Source organism: Felis catus, chromosome B2, assembly GCF_018350175.1.
Source record: "Felis catus isolate Fca126 chromosome B2, F.catus_Fca126_mat1.0, whole genome shotgun sequence".
NCBI classification, from domain to species: domain Eukaryota; kingdom Metazoa; phylum Chordata; class Mammalia; order Carnivora; family Felidae; genus Felis; species Felis catus.
The window spans coordinates 55,168,745-55,186,091 of record NC_058372.1 but is presented as its reverse complement, the minus strand read 5'-3'; the positions used below and the strand labels follow the sequence as shown (position 1 = coordinate 55,186,091).

At 34.9% G+C, this 17,347-nt stretch overlaps 1 long non-coding RNA gene across 1 annotated transcript in view; it reads right to left on the bottom strand.

Annotated features, from left to right (window-relative positions):
- The window catches only part of LOC109500179, a 522,281-nt gene extending 505,626 nt beyond the window's left edge, over nucleotides 1-16,655 (bottom strand). Inside the window, exon 1 of the long non-coding RNA XR_002742616.2 lies at nucleotides 15,740-16,655. This is a non-coding gene — a long non-coding RNA (uncharacterized LOC109500179). The remainder of the gene's footprint in view (nucleotides 1-15,739) is intronic.
- Nucleotides 16,656-17,347: the final 692 nt, after the last annotated feature.

Sequence of the window (17,347 nt, the reverse complement as noted above, 5' to 3'; positions counted from 1 at the left end):
GGCAGCCTAGGTGCCATGTGCCTGGAAATACCCTGGCTTGCACCTGATCCAGAAGTCCTACCAACATATCTATGGTGTGGTGTGCCCCAGGACCCCAACAGGCTGCACACAATCCAGCTACCCCAAAGGCAACCAAGGGTTGCACACCTGGGACCCCCTTCATAGCCCAACCTACACCTGCTCCAGATGCAGCTATCCAGCCATGGAGGTGATGGCATGGTTTATTTATTCTAAGACCCCTGGCTATTGCTTGCTCTAGCTGCAACTGTTCTGCAAAAGTTCCCAGGCACATGCAGTCTACACAAGGGATGCTCCTACACAAGGCCACCGTTTCAAAACCAGAAGAGGAGATTGTTCTACTTGAGTCATAGAAACACAAAAAGTCAAACAAAATTAAGATATAGAGGAATATGTTCCAAATGAAAGAATAAGATATAACAGGGGGGAAAAAACATGATGAAAAAAGATAAGTAATTTCCTGGTAAATAGTTCAAAGTTAGAGTCATAAAAGATGCTTACTGAACTTGGGAATAAAATAGATGAACATAGTAAGAACCTCAACAGGAGCTTAAAAATAAGAAAAAACAGTCAGAGCTGAAGAATACAAAAACTGAAATGAAAAACACACTGGAAGGAATCAATACCAGATTAGATATTACAGAATGAATCAGTTATCTGGATACCAGAATAGTGGAAATAACCCAATCAGAACATCAAAAAGAAAAAAAAAAAACAATTTTTAAAATTGAGGACAGGTGAAGTGACCTCTGGGACAATATCAAGCATGCCAACGTTCCTAATCTGGGGAAGGAAACAAATATCATGTCCAGGTAGCACAGAGTCCTGAACAAGATGAACCTAAAGAGATCTGCACAAACACATTATAATTAAAATGGCAAAAAAAGAAAGATAAAGAGAGAATCTTAAAGGCAACAAGAGACAGTCACACCCAAGGGATATCCCATAGCCTATGAGCTAATTTTTCAGCAATTTTTTTTCAGACCAGAAAGGAGTGGCAGGATATATTTAAAGTGCTAAAAGGCAAAAACTTAACACCAAGAATACTCTACCTGTCAAGGTTATTATTCAGAATTAAAGGAGAGAGAGAGTTTCTCAAACATGCAAAAACTAACGGACTACATCATCCCACTAAACTGGCCTTACAAAAAATGTTAAAGCATTTTCTTTAAGCATAAAAGAAAAGTCCCTAACTAAAAATAAGGAAATAGATAAAATCCCACTGGTAAAGGCAAATGTTTAATAAAGGCAGTGGATTGGCTAATTAAAAAACTAGAACGAAGGTTAAAAGACAAAAATGTTGGGGCGCCTGGGTGGCGCAGTCGGTTGAGCATCCGACTTCAGCCAGGTCACGATCTCGCGGTCCATGAGTTCGAGCCCCGCGTCGGGCTCTGGGCTGATCGCTCAGAGCCTGGAGCCTGTTTCCGATTCTGTGTCTCCTTCTCTCTCTGCCCCTCCCCCGTTCATGCTCTGTCTCTCTCTGTCCCAAAAATAAATAAAACGTTGAAAAAAAAAATTAAAAAAAAAAAAAGACAAAAATGTTAAAATCAACTAACTACAATAAGTAGTTAGGGATACCCAAAATTAAAAGATGTAAAATATGACATCACAAACATAAAATGTGGAGGAGGAGAATAAAGCTGTAGTGCTTTTAGAATGCAGTCAAACTTAAGTCACTGTTGGCTTGAGGTAGACTGTTACATACATAGGTTGATAGATGTGAACTTAATGGTAACCACAAACTAAACCTACAATACACAAAAAATAGAGAAAGGAACCCAAACATAACAGTAAAGAAAACCATCAAACCAGAAGAGAAGAGACCAAGAGTAGAAGAAAAGAACAGAAAAGAATTAAAAGAACAGTTAACAAAATGCCAGTAAGTACATTCCTATCAGTAAGTACTTTATATATAAACAGACCAAATACTCCCATCAGGAGACATTGGGTGGCTAAAGAAATTAAAAAAAAAAAAAAAAAAAAAAAAAAAAAAGGCTTATCTATTTGCTGCCTACAAGAGACTCACTTCATATCTAAAGGTATACACAGACTAAAAGTGAAGACATGAAAAAATTATTCCATGCAAATAGAAACAAAAAGGGAACTGGAGAAACAATACTCTTATCAGACAAAACAGACTTTAAAATAGACTGTAACACAAGACAAAGGAGAGCATTACATAACAAAAAGATCAAACAAGAAGATCTAGCACTCATAAATATGTATACACACAACACAGGAGCTCTGAAATAAAGCAATTATTAAAAGATATAAAGAAATAAATTGAAAATACAATAAGAGCAGGGAAGTTTATACCACACTTATATCAATGGTTAGGTCATTCAGACAGAAAATCAATAAGGAAACAGACGGACTTAATAAATATATACAAAACATTCCATCCCCAAACTGAAGAATACACATTCTTTCAAGTACACTTAGAACATTCTCTAGGATAGATCATAAGTTAGGCCACAAAACAAGTCTCAGTAAATTTAAGAAGACTGAAATCATATCAAGCATCTTTTCCAACTACAAAGATATGAAACTAGAAATCAATTACAAGAAGAAAATCAGGAAAAAAAAACCACAACAAACACAGGGGGACTGAACAACATGTTACTAAACTTCAATGGGTCAATGAAGAAATCAGAGGAAATAAAAAATACCTTGAGACAAATGCAAATGGAAACACAACTTTCCAAAATCTGTGGGATGCAGGAAAAGTAATTCTAAGAGAGAAGTTCATAGCAATACAGGTCTACTTCAAGAAGCAAGAAAAATCCCAAATAAAGAGTTTAACTTTACACCTAAAAGAACCAGAAAAAGAATAAACAAACCCAAAGTTAGTGGAAGGAAGGAAATAATAAAGATCAAAGAAGAAATAAATGAAATAGAGATTAAACAAATAATAGAAAAAAGATCAATGAGACTAAAAGCTGGTTCTTTGAAAAGATAAACAAAATAAACCTCTAGACAGACTTATCAAGAAAAAGAGAGGGCCCAAATAAACAAAATCCAAAATGAAACAAATGTCACAACTAACATCACAGAAATATAAAGGATCAAAAAGACTACTATAAATAATTACATGCCAACAAATTGGAAAAACTAGAAGAAATGGATATATATATCCATTATATATATAAGCCATATATAAGATTGAGGCAGGAAGCTAGAAAATCCAAATAAATCAATGACAAGAAATGAAATTGAATCAGTAATTTTAAAACTTCCAAAAAATAAAAGTCCATGACCAGATGACTTCACAGATGAAATCTCCCAAATATTTATAGAAGAGTTACTACTTTTCTTTCTCAAATTATGCCCAAAAATTGAAGAGGAAGGAATGTTCCAAATTCATTTTATAAAACCAGATTACACTTACATCAAAATCAGACAAAGATACTAAAAAAAAAAAAAAAAGATAATTACAGCAGATATCCCTGATGAATGTAGATGCAAAAACTTCAACAAAATATCAGGAAACCAAATTCAACAATGTAGTAAAAGAATCATTCACTATGATCAAGTGGGATTTACTCTAGGGATACAAGGATACTTCAACATCCACAAATCAACCAACTTGATACACCACATTAACAAAGCAAAGGATAAAAATTATGACTATTTCAATAGATGCAGAAAAAGCCAATGATATAATTCAATATCCATTTATGATTTAAAAAGAAAACTTTCAACAAAGTGGGTATAGAAGGAAGTACCCCAGCATACTAAAAGCCATATATGAAAAACCCACAGCTAACATCATACTCAATGGTAAAAGATGAAAGCTTTTCCTTTAAGTTTAGGAATAGAACAAGGATGTCCATTCTTGCAACTTATATCCAACATAGTATTGGAAGCCATAGACATAGTAATTAGGCAAGAAAAAGAAATAAAAGGTATATAAATGGTAAAAAAAGAAGGAAATCTGCCACTACTTGCAGATGAGATGAGAATATATATAAAGAACCCTATAACTCCACCAAAAAAAAAAAAAAAACTACTAGGACTACTAAATGAATTTAGTATGGTAACAGGATACAAAATCAACATACAAAAATCCACTGCATTTCTATACACTAATAATAAAGCAACAGAAAAGAGAAAGAAAGCAATCCCATTTACAACTGCACCAAAAATAATAAAACATCTAGTAATATCATCATGGATTGGAAGAATTAATGTTAAAATATCCGTACTGCCCAAAGGAATTTACAGATGCAATATAATCCCCATCAAAATACCAATGGCATTTTTCACAGAACTAGAACAAAGAACCCTAAAATCTGTATGGAACCACAAAATACATTGAACAGCAAAGCAATCTTGAGAAGAAAAAACAAAGTGAGAAGTGTCACTCTTCCTGATTTCAAACTATACTACAAAGCTACAGTAATTAAAACAGTATGGTACTGGCACAAAAACACACAAATGGATCAATGGAATCAATTCATTAGAAAAATTGACCAAAAATAAACTCACGCATATATGGTCAATTAATCTATGACAAAGAGTCAAAACATACAACAGAAAGAAGACAGTCTCTTCAATAAATCTTGTTAAAGCTGAGCAGCTACATGGAAAAGAATGAAACTGGACCACTATCTTACACCATGTACAAAATGGATTAAAGACATGAAGACCTCAAACCATAAAACTGTTAGAGAAAACATAGACAGTAAGCTCTTTGACATTAGTCTTAGCAATATTTTTTTGGATTAGTCTCCTCAGGCAAGAGCAACAAAAGCTACAATAAACAAAAGGGATTATATCAAACTAACAAACTTTTCCACAGTGAAGGAAACTATCAACAAAACAAAAAGTCAACCTACTGAATAGGAGAAGGTATTTGCAAATCATACAGTTGACAAGAAGTTAATATCAAACATACATAGAGAACTTACAACTTAATATAAAAAAAACAACCTGATTAAAAAAAACATGGACAGATAGCTTGAACAGACTTTTTCCAAAGACATACAGAGGGCCAAAAGGCATATGAAAAGATGTTCAGCATCACTAATCATCAGAAAAATGCAAATCAAAGCCACAATGAGACATCAACACATACTTGGCAGGTGCAATAACTGGCCACTACCAAAAGACAAAAAATAACAAGTGTTAGTAAGTATATTAAGAAAAGGGAACCTTCATAAACCATTGGTGGGAATATAAACTGATGTAGTCACTATGGAAAATAGTATGGTGGTTCCTCACAAAATTAAAAAGAGAACTATCATATGATCGAGTAATTCCACTACTAAGTATTTACCCAAAGAATACAGAAACACTAATTTGAAGGGATATATGCACCCCTATGTTTATTGCAGCATTATTTACAATAGCCAAATTATGGAAGCAGCCCAAGCATCCATCATAGATGAAAGTATAAAGAAGATGTGGTGTGTGTATGTATATGTACATGTATGTGTATATATAAAATCAAATATTATTCAGTCATAAAGAATAATGAATTCTTGCCATCTGCAGTAACATGGATGGAGCTGGAGGATATTATGCTGAGTGAAAGAAGTCAGACCAAGAAAGACAAATACCACATGATTTCACCTATATATGGAATCTAAAAAACAAAACAGACAGTCAAAACAGAAACAGACTGATAGATACAGGAAAAAAATTTGGTTACCAGAGGGGGAATGGTTTGGGAAGCATGGGTGGGCTTGCAAAATAGGTGAAAGGGATTAAGAGGTACAAACTTCCACTTATAAGATAAATAAGTCATGGGGACATAATATATAGCACATAGAATATAATCACTAATATTGAATTAATTTGTATGGTGACAGATGGTGGTAACTAGACTTATTGTGGGGATCATTTTGTAACATATAAAAATATCATATCACTATCATGCACAGCTGAAATTAATAAGATATGTGTCAACCATACTTCAATAAAAATATACTGCACAAATAGTTATGAGAAAGTCAAATTTCTTTTTCTCATTAAAAGTGAGGAGAAACAAAACATAACACTGGTATCTTGGTATCCATGGTATCATGGCTTTACTGTCACTCATACAAGATTGAGATGATTAAAAATTAATTCCAAGAACATTTCAATTGAGCTATTCTTCAAATAATTTTTTTATTTAAAAAATTTTTTAATGTTTATTTATTTTTGAAAGAGAGAGACAGAGACAGAGCATAAGTGGGGAAGGGCAGAGAGAGAGAGAGAGACAGGGAGAGACAGAATCTGAAGCAGGATCCAGGCTCTGAGCTGTCAACACAGAGCCCAATGCGGGACTTGAACTCATAAGCAGTGAGATCATGACCTGAGCTAAAGTCAGACATTCAACCTGCCTGAGACACCCAGGCACCCCTAAATATTTTTAACATTACTTTGAAGCTACATGTCAATGCTACCAGTCATTTTTTTAATAGGAGCCTATAATGATGAAAGTCATCCACATCTGTCATGTGCTGTTTAAAGCTCACCAGGACTCAGCTCTAAGCCTCTGTTTGTCTTTCTTCCTGGAATGTTTGTATCTCTCTGGAAAATACCTACACACCTCTTTCAGGATTTAATACAAATATCACCTTCATGTAAGCTTTCCATGTTTATTTCTTATCCTAAGAGCTCCCCATTAGGGAATGAATAAAATAACTGTAAATTATAGAGAGAATGGAATATTATGCAACCATTTGAGTGAATAAGTATATCAAGAATAAATTTCAAAACCCAATTTAAGAGTAATGCAAAACAAATGTATTTCTATGTATTTTTAAATACCCAAACAATAAAATCTACTTCATTCACATATACATGCATTTGTAAACAGTAGAAAACATGCATGGGAATGATATACATCAACTTCAGAAGTATCATGACCCCTATGGAAAAAGGAAGGAGCGAAAGAGAATGTATGAAGCTTTAGCTATGGTTGCAATGTTTTTATCAAGAGTGGTGGTGATGACGATAAAGTAGAAAAAGAGGAGGAGGAAGAAAAGGAAAGAGAGAGGAAAAAAGGGGGAAGGTGAAGAGGGAAGACTAGAGCAGAGAGAGAGAGGCAGGAGAGGAAGAAAAAGGAAGGAGAAATGAGGAAGCAAATAGGGACAAACTGTTAATATATGTTTAATTTCAGTAGTATATAAATAAGTGTCTGTAATATTATTTTCCCTATGTTTCATTATGATTTGAACATTGTTCTTTAAAGTTTTAATTTTAGGGGCACCTGAGTGGCTCAGTCAGTTGAGCCTACTACTTCTGTTCAGGACATGATTTCATGGTTCCTGAGTTTGAGTACCGCCTCAGGCTCTGTGCTGACAGCTCAGAGGCTGGAGCCTGCTTCTGATTCTGTGTGTCTCTCTCTGCCCCTCCCCCACTTGTGCTGTGTCTCTCTTTCTCAAAAATAAATAAAAATAAATATATAAGTAAAAAATAAAGTTTAATTTAAAAAATAACTTAAATCCCTCTATTAAATCTTAGGAAAAAAAAATCTTTACTGACTTGATGTATTCATGTACAGTGGTAATATTTAATAGTTCCTACTAATTTTATCCAATATATACTGACAATGGCATCATAAAAATTATCAAAACATGCGCTGTATTTATATCTTATGTATTCTGTTTTACAGAAATCTTCATGTGGTAGGAACCCGGGATATCCTTGGTTAGATAATTCCAAGATCCCATCTAATGAATAAGATTAAAGTAAAATGCAGCAGAAAATATAGATAAAAAGGTGAAGGAAAAATCCCTGGTAATAATAAATAGGTATATAAATGGGTAAGTGTGTGGATGGATGGATAGAGGGATAGGCAGATGGATGAAGAGACAGAACAAATTGAAGGAAAAAGCCACATCCTGTTATAAGGGTATATTTCACATGCCTAGAAATTATTTTCACCTGAGATATATAGGCTGATATATATTCACTTATTAAATGGCTCAACGTATAAACCTTGTACATAATAAAATTATAGTGTCCAGAAAAATATTCCCTGCAGTATTGTCAAGTCACTCATTCATTCAGTCAGTCACATGACCATTGCCTACTAAAAGCTTAGATTATGGATTAATTTTGAACACAGTTTCCAAATGCAAAAGTTAATTCTATTCAAGTGACTTAAGGATGATTTATCATCTACCAATGATGATGCTATTTTGGGAAAAATATTTCTATATTGTTTTTACTGAAGTTTATTGACTCACCATAGGTGGTAGCATACTAAATGAGAAGGATACTCTTCCTAAACATTTTTACATGCTCCATTAACAAGGTCTCTGAATGACAATAATTTCCATCAAAATAAACTTAAGTTGACAAACTAAGCTTCTATTTGGGAAATATTCATCAATAAACTACTATACGCTAGTCACTGTTAGAAACCGAACTACAAAAAAATTGAAGCCAGTCCATCCCCCAGAGAACTTCACTGTCATTTTCACCAAATCTAAATTAATGGAATTTCCTCTGTTCTCTTCAAACTAGAAATCAAAAGTTAGATTAAACAGGTAATTGAACTATTCATAAAAAATGATGCCAACACAAATGCCTTTGACCTCAAAAGAATGTCTATACCATAGTCATTCTCACTGTAATCACTTGTGGAGCATTAAAATACATATAAAAAAGCTGGATCCCACCCTCACAGTTTCTGATTTAACTGTTCTTAGGTGCAGTTTGGGAATGGAGTAAGAAGAAGCTCTCACATACCAACACTGAAAACCACTACCAGGATTCAACAGCCTAGTAGCCTTTTCTTCCTGCCTGAGGGCACAGAGCCTTTCATAATCATGGGGCTAAAAGCAAAGAATGTTAAAAAAAATTAATAAATGAGGATACTCACTCAAAATGTATTTTGATACTCAAAAATGTATTTTGTCATGTTTCACCCTTTCTTATTCAACTGGAAAATAAGATCTTTTTGTTTTAATCCTTACTCTGATACAATACCAATTCCAGCATCATAAACAGTCAACACATTGGTCCTTCCATTATCTCATCCAGTCAGCCCAACATCCTAGAAACCTAGAAACCTCAAACGTCTCCCTCATCTAGAAAAAATCCAGCATTTCTTCTTTCATCACAAGATAGGCAGTTAATTATAAAAACTTTCTTCCTTTAGCATTTTCATATGCCAAAATGGTAAGAAGGAAAATGGTGCACTTTTCAAACTGCCTCTAGGTAGAAAGGGGAAAAAAAAAGTGAAATTGGCCTTGTACAGGCTTAAAAGGCTTGGAGAATTCACACAATAGGCCACAGTTCTTTGATTTCCACTTTCCTCTATAGGAATAAATATTAGGTAGGATAATAAGTATGTCAAGGTCATGTTTACCTAATTCTTATGAAGTGAAGCATAAATCTCAAAATGTTAACCAATTGCAGGGAATGGAGTGGATCTATTTTTTTTTTCCAGAAGCCAAGTAATTAAAATGGAAAATGTGTTTAGTGTTAAAAAGAAACTAGAATGTTACTATATTAGATAAGGGAGCAGTCCATGACCACATAATGTCATTAAAGTGATCAGAAATTATGTGGTCCTTTAAATTGCTTTATTTCCCTCAGCAGAATATTAATTTCAGGTGAGTAATTTAAATTGCATTAACAGCAGACTCCTTAAGATGACACTTCATTTAGTCTTGAAAGTTGCTGCTGTTTAAGATATCCCCCCAGCCTGCCATTTCACACTGGTGCTAACTCGTGCCAGATTGTATATTGTTTTTCCAAAATACCATGGGGGTGTCAAATGCTTTATTGCAAACCTGCTGCTTTATGGGAATATGCAATGTAAATAAACCAGAGAGACACTTCTGTAAATTGCCCTATTTTAGATGGAAAACATTTCAATTAGACATATGAAATCAACTGACAGTTTTATGAACCAAATCATTTTGGAAATATCCTTCACATACACTGGATATCATCATATTTTCAGAGACCATATGGTAAAGTAGATCCACAAGCTCTTCAAGGACAGGCAAACTTAGCAAGAATCTCGATTCCAGTGCCTGTGTCTCCTTCACTAACAAATATCCAGGTAAGACAATTTTCAAAGTTGCTAATTTGGTGAAAGTATCAAAAAATGTTTGTAATAAATTAGTTACCATGGCTATTTTCCTTAAAAAACAAGATAAATTCACATACCTCTGCATATCTATGGACCACAGATTCAGTATCCCCAATAGAGACAATAAGAGCCTGGACCAAACAGATAACAAGGGCTACAGGGTAAAGGATGAGTTTGTATAATCATTGCTTTGTTAGGACCCTTAAACACAGCTTGTAACATGAATAATCATTTGTGTAAGAATCAAATTTTCATGGATGACTGAATAACATTATTAAAAGGTTCAAGATACTTTAACCTAGTAGCAAATATATTATACAATTTGAACTTACCTTTGACCTCCCAAGCCCTTCTCAAGAAAAGGAAATGTCACAAATTGGATATGACAAAGTCATTGGTTCATTCCCCCATCTTTTATCAGATAACTCTTCCTCTTTCTATGCCTTCTTTTCTTTTATTACAGAAGGCTTACAAGTGTCTTCAAAGAAATGTAACACTTTTTTATAACACAGGGTCTTTGCTTTCTCAACCATAACTCCTATGACTTGCTTTTCTTTTCCCTTATAAATTTCCTGTTCTAATTGGCAACACCTCTCTCCTATTGCTTGTGCATGTACTCATGGATTTGCTTTCTGGATGCTGCTTTCCTTGCTATCACTGCTTTTTTCTTCTGAGTTATTCCCATGCTGTTCAACTCAGTTGCCATGATATTTCACTATCCCTGATTGTTAACTGCCTCCTGAATCAAATTCACACATTCCAAGGCCATCTTCCCAATAAGGGAATTTCAGGCCATGGATTCACCCCAGCAATCACTGATTTGACTAAGCACATCTCTCTAATTCTCATTTTCTTTCAGATGGAACAGATTCTCCAGAAACCCTAGGTTTTGGAAAGAAAAAAAAATAAAAAACAAAACCCCGGCCTTCCAAGAAGAAGAACAGCAGAAGTAACATTCCAAACTCTGACATTACCATGCTTCATGTCTACTTCCCTGAGAATTAGCCCTGCCACCACTGTGGAACCACCCAGCCGTAAGAGGTAGCAAAGCTGCCTGCCCCCCATCAATGGGTTATAAGGGATAAATGTGCATTATCTGACACACTCAGATGGAGAAATTTGAAAACTCTCAAGTAAATGATGACAAAGAAGGATTTAAGTTATACAACATGAGACCAATATCCAAGCAAATTATAAACAGCTTCCTCCCCCTTCCCACATAAATTTCCCTTTATGAAGCTGTCTTCCCCTCCCCTTTCCCTTACAAGAAGGAAGACATGACTCTTATTCTGGTGATAGCACTGACTTGAGTCTGCATAAACAAACATTGCTAAAATAACCCTTATCTTTCATTAGTTTCCTCCACATATTTTTTACTGTCCCTAGATTTCCAAATCCCTTTTCCTTTATCTTGTCACTTTTCCACAATTCATCATCCTATTTTAAAATGGTATATAAGTCCTCAGCCTAATCATATTTTTAGAGTTTTCACTTTTCTGTGACACTCCTATGTGCATGCATAACAAACTGTTTCTCCCATGAAATTGTCATTTGTTGGTTTCACAGATCTCACTCACTAAACTTAAGAGGGTATTAGAAATTTCTTTTTCTTTCCTACACTTATATTAACCACAGGTACAATCATCCCTATTATCCTTCATCAGAAACTAGCAAAATGCTCCAAAAAACTGGTATGTTTCTTTTACAGCAATGAAACGATGCAAGAAAATAGAAGGAAATCATGAACACTTTTAATACTGTCTTAGCTATGACATCTTTACTGTATTTCCTCCCATTTGTATATTGCTTTTAGGATGCTTCTTTTAAAAAAAAAAAAAATTGTACAGGTGAGGGATACTTTAAATGAAAAAGCCGTTAGCCCCAACCCCTAATGAATATCATCTGGGTCAGAGGTCACTGTAGTCTTGACACACCCTGTAGTAAATAGCAGTAGGACTCGAATGATCCTATTCTCACATGGGCTGAACAGCTGACAAAAATAACATCACCTAGTCTCTGAAGAACTAAAGGCAATTTATAGGCTTATTTTATTTTAGCCTATCTTGAAAGGACACCCTGAAGTTGTAGGTGAGAAGATATCGTCACCGTAGCATGACAAATATGGAAAACAAAGCTCCAAAAGAACAGAGGAACTCAGTTCTGCATCAGAAGAGGAGAGGCTACTGCTTTAATATGCACTCCAAGCTGGCAGAGTGAACTGTTAGGTGAGACTTCATTTCAACATGAATCTCGCTCTTCCTCTTTAGTATATAATGCCTTTAGCCTGAGATGAAACGTAAAGTGATATGTACTCACCTCTTCAACTATGGTCAGTCTATAACCCAGCCTTTAAGGAAATTATTTTCCCAACAGAATGCAGCTTCTTTTCCCAGGGCATCTTCAAATTCTTACAAAACTCATTAAATTTGGACACAAAAATTTGCTCACCTCTTAGGGGTCCCATTTGAAATAGCAGATATTTTAAACTTTATTGTGATAAAACATACATAAAATAAAACTTCCCATTTCTCATTTTTGAGTATAGAGTTGACTGGCTTTAGGTACATTCACATTGTTGTGCAACTGTCACAACTCTCCATCTCTGGAAATTTTTCATCTTCCCACAATAAAATTCTGTACCCATCAAACAATAACTCCCCATTCCCCTCCCAGTGGCCTGTAGTAATCACTCCTCTACTTACTCTCTCTATGAATTTGGCTATTCTAGCTCATATAAGTGAAATTATACATTATTTGCTTTTGTATCACATAATGTCCTCAGGGTTCATCTACTTTAAAGCATGTATCAGAATTTCATTTTTGTTAAGGCTAAATAATACTCCATCATACCACATTTTGTTTATCCATTCACCCTTTGACATTTGAGTTGTTTCTACCTTTTGGCTATTATGAATAATTTTGTAATAAACACTGGTATACAAGTATCTGTTCAAGGTTTTACTTTCAATTTTTTTGTGTATCCACCTATAAGTGGAAATGACACATCATATGATAATTCTATGTTGAATTTACTCAGGGACTACCATATTGTTTTCCATAGTAGCACCATTTTACATTCCTATCAACAATATACAAGCATTCTAATTTCTCTACATCCTCACTAAATACTGCTTATTTTCTGGGTTTTTTTTTTTTTATAATAGGCATCCTAATGGGTGTGAAATGATATATTTCATTATGGTTTTGAGTTGCATTTCTCTAATTATTAATGCTGAGCATCTTATATATCATATTTATGCCTATTTTATTCATTTACTTCCAGCTGAGCTTACCTAATTTGTTCTTTTTAAAGGCTTATTGAAGTATAATTGACATACAATAAAGTATACATATTTAAAGTATACAATTTGGTAAGTTTGGGTATAGGCATACAGGTTTGAAACTATCACCACACACCAAGACAATAAACATACTATTGACCTTAAAAACAGTAGAACCAGTTATTTTATCAGCAAAATTAGTTTATGCAGAATTAGCAGAGGAATTGCAATTTAGGACAAGCAAGCTATGGCAAGCCATAGGCAAGTCTGGACAACAAAAGAGAAGGGCTTGCTTTTACAGGGGAAAGGAAGAAGCTGAGAGGAGGCTGTTTCACTGAATTCTCATTGGCTGAGCTGTTGCTGGGCAAGGAGAAATTCTTCTTTCCTCCTTCTGGGGTATGTAAAGTGTCTCCCTGCTGAGGAATGCAAGGTATGCTTCTTATAGTGAACAGTAGTGCATGAGAACTCCCCCTTCAAAAGTGCCCTACTCCATTTTAAATGAGGCTTCCTTTATTTTCACAATATCCATCACTTCCCAAAGTTTCTTCATGTCCTTTTATAACACCTTTAATACCTCTTTCCTTATTTTATCCTCTAGGCAAGTACTGATATGTTTTCCACCACTATAGATTAGTTGGCATATTCTAGAATTTATGTAAATAGAATCATAGATTATGTACTATTTTGTCTGTCTCTCTTTACTCCACATAATTATTTTGAGGTTCATTCATGTTGTTGCTTGTAGCAATAGTTCATTCCTCTTTATTGCTGAGTAGTATTCCATTACATATTGTTTATCCATTTACCTGTTGATGGACATTTCAATTGCTTCCAGTTTGGGACTATTTCCAATAAACCTTTTAGGAATTGTCACATACCAGTCTTCAAATGAACATATGCTTTCAGGGCACCTGGGTGGCTCAGTCAGTTGAGTATCTAACTCTTGATATTGGTTCAGGTCATGATTTCATGGCTGTGAAATCAAATCCCACATCAGGCTCTGCACTATAGTGAAGATTCTCTCTCTTTGCCCCTCCCCCACTCATGCTCACACTCTCTCTCTCTCTCTCTCTCTCTCTCTCTCTCTCTCTCTCTCAAAATAAATAAATAAACATTTTTAAAAATGGACATATGCTTTTATGTCTCTTAGGTAAAAATATAGAGGTAGAATGTATGGACTATATGGTAAGTGTATTTTTAACACACACACACACACACACACACACACACAACTGTCAAACTGTTTCTCAAAGTGACAGTACATTACTCCATTTTATATTACACCAGCAATGTACAAGAGTCTCAGTTCCTCCACATCATTGTCAACACTCGGTTTGGTCCGTGTTTTCAATTTTAGTCACTCTGGTACAAGCACTATAATATCTCATTGTGGTTTAATTTGCATTTTCTCTGTGACTAATGATGCTGAGTATCTTTTCATGTGCTCATTTTCCATCTGCATATCTTCTTCAGGGAAGTATCTGTTGAAATCTTTTGTGCACCTTTTAGATGGGTTATTTGTCTTATCATTAAGTTGTAAGAATAGTAAGTGATCTTATGGGTATATGACTATATCATACAATGGATATATGTCATATATTGTCAGACTAGTTTTACAAATATTTTCTCCCAGTCTGTAGCTTGACTTTTCATTTTAACAGCCTTTTGAAGAGAAAATGTCTTAACATTGATAAAGTCCGATGTCTTGATTTTTTTTTCTCCTGTAGCTTATGCTTTTGTTACATTTAAGAAATCTTTGCTAAACCCAAGGTTGCTAATATTTTCTATGTATTGTCATGTATACTTAATATATTATTTTTAAAATTAAGTAAATAAGAAATATCAAAACAAGAGGAAGACTTTAACTATCCAAACCCTACCTTGAATGAGTGCCATAGAACCTCTGTTAGTATCCTTAAACTCCCTATCCCTGGCTAAACGACTGTAGTCTAAAGAAGGCTGACAGCTTCATATATACACAAAGCCTAAGAAGTAGGCTAACAGAAATAGAAATCCGTGTCCTCGATAAAAATTTCCCTTCAGTAATGCCTGATCCATCAGCCCATCTTTTACACAAATTTGTTCTTCTTTTCCAAAGACTGTCATCATTATGTATCTCTAACTTACTATTTAATGACTTCCTTCTCAGGACAGCTGAACTAGAAAGTCCAGAGACTCAAACTGCAAAGAAGTTCCTCTGGGTATAGAAACTCATAATTCAACAATTTTAGTCAAAAGGTCAGAAATATGCAATTCATTAACTGACAAGATTCTATCAAATCTTTACAAATAGGAAGTACAGTCAACTATCAAATCCAATTGGATCAAATAAATTTGCGATCTTAATCTTAAAACACTGAATGGAAGCTATATGGAATAATATAAAAATTTTACTTACGTCTTTATTCCAAAGTACCAGTGTTATTTAATAATTAATACAAACATTCAGACATGACTAGGTGTCTTTGCACTTCTCAAGGCTAATGTTCAAACAAATATGCAGGTTTCCCTCTTTCTCTGAAATTCATTCTGATTCTCATTATCACTGTGTCTTCAATAACCCGTGGGCAATAAGTGAAAAATATGCTTTCAATCTAGTTTAGGGACTAAAGGGAAATTTATTATAATAAAATAGAGGTATCACTCAGAGCCTAAGACAGCCATGGAATGTTACAGATACCCAAGGTTCTTACCCTCTATGTCTCTATCTCGGGCTTATGATTTCACACATATGCTCTCTCAGAATGTCCACGTCTTCACTCTAAATACCTTTCTCTGATTCAGCATGTACACAACAGATGATGTCTGCCTGACAACTGCCAGGTTTACTTATCTTTAAGGCAAGTAACCAACTTACGGAATTTAAGTATCTTCACTCCAGCCTTCCAGCCACCTCTAGCCTTCCTATTTTCTTCTTAAGAAGGAAAATAAACCATAGTTAATTGGGGTCAGGACTTCAAGGATATATACTGGAAACATCTCAGTGGACAAGTTCTCCTTTATACTGCAGAAACACTGGAAGGCCTGAAGACACACACCTTCAAAAAGACTGAGATTATGGATGGAATGCTCCCTTTCCCCAGACCTTATCACCACTAAAATAGGACTCCAGTATAACAGTGGATTATAGTTGAACAAACTAAAACATTAACTCTATCTGAGGAGTTCTCAGGAAAACCTAAAGACAACAGGGGAGACAAAAACCAGGACACTATAGGAATTGGGGCCTCTCGTATTTATAGCTACAACAAACAATAAACATAGCCCAATTCTTAGCCAAATTAACATAAATCCTCATGATAAAGATCTATTTGCCTCCATTTCTATTTCCCAGCACAACATGTCCAGTTTTCAAGAGAAAAATGCCAAAAGCAAGGAAGGAAAGAAAGCACTGATGAGGCAAAGCAATCATCAGAACCAGATTCAGAAAGGACACAGTTGTTGGAATTTTCAGTCAGGAAATTTTATTTTATTTTTAAAAAAAAATTTTTTAACGTTTTATTTATTTTTGGGGGACAGAGAGAGACACAGCATGAACGGGGGAGGGGCAGAGAGAGAGGGAGACACAGAATCGGAAGCTGGCTCCAGGCTCTGACCCATCAGCCCAGAGCCTGACGCGGGGCTCGAACTCACGGACCGCGAGATCGTGACCTGGCTGAAGTCGGACGCTTAACCGACTAAGCCACCCAGGCGCCCCAGACAGGGAATTTTAAATAACTATAATTAATACGTAAGGGCTCTAATGGAAAAATTAGACAGCATGCAAGAACAGATTGGTAACCTAAGCAGAAAGACAGAAACTAAAAAAGAATCAAAAGGAAATTCTAGAAATAAAATACACAGTAACTGAAATGAACAACACCTTTAATGAATTCAATGTAAACTTTAAATGACAGAAAAGAATCAGAAAACTTGAAGACAGGTTAACAGAAACTTCCCAAACCAAAATACAAAGAGAAAAAAAGAAAACAACAACAACAACAAGACCTGAAAGAATTAAGGGACA